The sequence below is a fragment of the Hordeum vulgare genome, chromosome 4H (genome assembly GCF_904849725.1).
Source record: "Hordeum vulgare subsp. vulgare chromosome 4H, MorexV3_pseudomolecules_assembly, whole genome shotgun sequence".
NCBI classification, from domain to species: domain Eukaryota; kingdom Viridiplantae; phylum Streptophyta; class Magnoliopsida; order Poales; family Poaceae; genus Hordeum; species Hordeum vulgare.
Window position 1 is genome coordinate 532,222,028 of NC_058521.1, and position 4,142 is coordinate 532,226,169.

The following is a 4,142-nucleotide window of genomic DNA, read 5'->3' on the forward strand; positions in this document are numbered from 1 at the left end:
GCCTTCCACCTTTTACCAAGTATATAGGTGCATTAAATTAAATAGCATTAATATAGTGATATAACAAGGAACCCATGTTTTCACATGGAAGCAACTACACCTGCAACTAGCAACGCTAACAACATGGATAAGCAAGCAGTAACATAGCCAATCAGTGGTTTGCTAGGTCGAACAGGTTGAAGGTTATCATGGTATTGTTGAGAGGCTGATATTTAACATGTGGTAGGCAACGAGACATAATTGATAGAAGCGATAAAACTAGCATGGCAATGATAGTAATGGTATCTGGGGAAATGATCATCTTGCCTGAGGTCCCTCTTGGAAGAAGAATGACTCCGTGAAGCAGACGAACCGATGTAGTCGAACGGGTCCTCACATCCGACACGCTTGCGGAACTCTATCGAGACGAAGCAAACCGGAAACACAATTAACACACGAAATTAAGTGAAGTTCAATATGCAACGAGTTGCATATTGACGAATCTCCACGTTAATTATTTTGTTCTATCCCGGTTAGGTACACGACAATATTAAATGTTTTCAAACATGCAAGAGGTGAAGCGGAAATTAAACTACATATCTAGACATTTTAAATGAGGTCGGAAATGACATATAGCATCTCCGAGACGACCTCACATGTTAATTTACAATTCTGTCCAGATCTGAACTAACACATTTAATTGGTTGTTAAACAGCAAAACAAATAGGTTCACGTGATTCTACGCATCATTTCAAGAAATCTACACATAAAGAACATCTCCAACGGAGCTACGGATCAAAAGATACGGACACCGCAAGATATGATGGCATGAAAGCAAAATGTGTGGAACGACGGTCACGAGCACTTCAAAACATAAAAACAGCAAGAGAAAATGAAACTACACGAGATTCTAAGCAAGTTTCATGTAGGACCTACGGTTCAAAAACTACGAGCAAAACAAGAAATGACTACAATCTGCCAAAATCAGCCACATAGCATTTTCTACGCCCCACAACTACGAGCTACTCAACTCAAATAAACTCAAGCAAGGCATGACATGAAAGAGGGCAAGAAGCACTACTACAAACAACTAACAACAACTAGCATGGCATCATGGATCACTTGGGAAAGAAGACACAAAATGGCATCTCACACACTATTTCAGACTTACTGAAAATTACACCCCATGAAAGTGCAGTTTTCGATCTGAAGCAATATTGACAGCAGCAAAACCATAAGCTACAGGACTCCAAAGGGCATGAAAATTCGCAGCATGCTAGAGAAACACAAGGGGTACAACTAACTCCATTGTACCAACCTCAAAAGAGCTACAGATCAACAGATACAAGCAAGACAAGACAGCAACAAGATATAACAGATCTCAGACTTAGAAATATTCCAGCTCCTCTAAAACAGCACTATTTCTAGCAACTTGAGAGCAAGCAAACCACACCTAAACATGCATTTCTATTGCAACTGAAAATACCAGGGGCTAGTCTAAACACCCAAGAACAACTGCCTAGTTGACAACTCCGTCAAACGAAGCACGGAATAAGTCCTACGAAATAAACAAAAGGGCAACACGGCAAAATATCGCGCGAACTAACTTACTCAAAAGCTAAAAATAATTGCACAGAAAAATCCCATGGATTTTTCTACCCCGGAAACATATAAAATATGTGGGGTTGCACAACAAAATAAAGCCACACATAAATGCGGGAAAATAACCTATATACGGGAAAATAAACTAGCGGCAAATCTCTACACGCAAAAATACAAACGACTGCTCTAAAATGCATGGAAAAATGGTTCCTAATACATGGGCATTTCTAATACGGCATTCGAGCAATTCGAACACGCGCAGAAAATTAAATACGCGGCTAAACCTATTGGGACAGCACGCCAAACGATGCATTCGGCACGCTAAGCGGCGTCAAACAAAAATGCAAGTTGCACCAACGTATTCTACATGCAAAACTACGCGAAATCCATATGCTACATGTCACGATCCGACTTACGGATTAAATTCTACGGGCGTTCTAATATTCGAGTAATTTCTCGAATACATACAAATTCCGAAAATACTAATTATTCTAACCGGGCCGAGCTGGGGCGCAAAATAGCAAAGCACCGCGCTGGGCGGGGCTTACCACGGGGTGTCTCTGGGCCGATTGGAGGTGGGCCTTGGGGAGGAGCCGGGGCAGGCCGAGGCGAAGTGGCCTGGAGTTGGGCCGAGGCGCGCTTGGGCTGAAGGCGACCTAGCCATTTGGCCCAGCTCGCTACCTGGGCCGCGGTCAACGCGCCGAGGGGAGGGAGGCATGGGCGCTGCTAGCCTGGATCGGGCAGGCGGCAGTCTCCCCGACGGCGCACGAGCCTGGCAGCGCCTGGGCACGAACCGACCGCACCGGCGGGCAGCAGGCGAGGCACCGGCGACCCGGGGCGGCGGGATCCGGCGCAGGGAACCCATTCGGAGGTGCTACCGCAGCGAAGAAGCTTGGGACATCCATGGCAGCGACTCCACAAGCTCCTGCGGCCATGGATGAAAGAGAGCAAGAGAGATTAGAGGGAGGAGGAGAACAGATGCACCGGAAGAGGGCAGGGAACTCGGAATCGGGAGGTTGACCTGCTGGTCCTCGCGGAGAGGCTCCATTGGTGGTCGGCGGCCAAGGATCCATGGGGCTCGGGAGGAGGAGGGAGCCGGCGGGGATGGCTCGTTGCTCTGCGGTCACCCGGACATGTCTGATTTGACCATGGACATGTCCGGTAGGTGGGGATTTGGGCGAATCTGAGCCCCAGATCTTAGATCCGAAGGCTAAGAAAGGCTATGGAGCTTAGGGCTGCGGGATTTGAAGGGTGTGGGCTAGTAGGTGGGGTTTTCTAGGGGGGTGGCTGCAAAAATGACTAGGGGAAACCCTAGTGAAGTGAGAGAGACCTCTCCATGGGGTGAAGCTTATATAGGTTTGGTCTATGGTGGGGTGGACCTCGTCTGTCCGATCGGGATCCGACGATCACGAACGGAGGAAGTGGCTAGGTGGCACTACTGACGTGTGTAGATGGGCAATGTAGGGGTGAGAGGGAAATAGCACGGCGCGGCAACAAGATTTTAAAACACCGATAAACGTCCGACGGTAGACAGAATACGGTGCCGCTACGGTCGACCGTTCGGGTACCAGACGGACTCCGATCGCGACGAAATTCGACAGGGGGCTGGCTACAACTAATTACGACCGCATGCCAAGTTTCACCCCGATTAGAGACAGTTCTAAATGCACTTTAAAAACAGGGTTTTGACGATGCCGTGGGCGCGTGCGTGTCCGGTCGGGCTCAGAACGGACAACGACGTGAACCGGCAACTAACAACGGATGCAAGTTTTGAAAACTGGCGGCAACGGAGATGCCGATGCAATGTAGATGATGTGCATGATGCGATGATGATGCAACAAAACAAAATAGACACACGACGAAAATGGAATAGAAGGGGAATCTTCTGGAACGTCGACATCGGGCTGTCACAACTCTCCTACACTACAAGAGGATCTCGTCCCGAGATCCAAGAATGGAAGGGGAAGAGGATGAGAAAGAACAAGAGGTAAAAATTTAGTCGCTTCTTTGACAAACGAGTGAAACCAACGATCCTTGAAGGTTGCCAAGCGATGAGGAATGATATGAGAAACAAACAAGAATTCACGGAAAATTTCGGCAGCACTTCGGTAGGAAAATGGGACAAAAAATTCGATAAGATGGTAGAAATTGACAATATACATAACAAACAACTAAATAGAACAAGGGAACACCATGATCTTGACAGAACAAGAAGCTAGACCCAAAAGAGCAATATCACAATGCCTCCGGAACAATAGAATATGAACTAGCTCATACGGAAGAAGAGAAAGAAGAGAGACTGACAACTACTGACTCAAATGAACTTGGCAAGCATCCTTGCAAGAAGAATTGGACGAAGTTGTTGAAAAAAAACAACGAAAAGAACAAGATAGTAGTGGGCTTATGAAAATCATCTCAACATCTATGAGGTGACAACCACCCACTAAAAGAAACAAGGATAGATTGGGAGAAACAAGATATGAACAATTTCTTACACCAAGAGGATACATTTAGAACTTGGATTAATGACAAGCACCATGATAGCAACAACCCATAGGAAA